This window comes from Plasmodium inui (assembly GCF_000524495.1).
Source record: "Plasmodium inui San Antonio 1 unplaced genomic scaffold supercont1.202, whole genome shotgun sequence".
Taxonomy (NCBI): Eukaryota; Apicomplexa; class Aconoidasida; order Haemosporida; family Plasmodiidae; genus Plasmodium; species Plasmodium inui.
This window is the reverse complement of record NW_008482036.1, coordinates 3,772-4,097: the sequence shown is the minus strand read 5'-3', so window position 1 is coordinate 4,097 and position 326 is coordinate 3,772.

Below are 326 nucleotides of genomic sequence, written 5' to 3'. Positions count from 1 at the left end.
TGTTCCCTGAGGTGTATTTCTGAATTATTCTGTCCTCAACTTAGCAGTTTCGTCCTACGTATATGGTATCAATTTTCAGCCTACGATTAAGTATAAACTTAATTTTTCTTTTAAACGGTAAGAGTTAAAAATAAGATTTTTTTTTTAAACCCTAAGTGCTATATTTGGCCTTATATTTTTCTCTTTAACCGTACACTGTGAATTCGATGTTATTTTTTTTCTTTTTTAACTGTAAGGGTTACATTTTACTGTAATTTCCCTTTCTTAACCATACAAGTTGATGTTACGATTATTTATTTTTTTCCTTTCCTTTCGAACATACACGT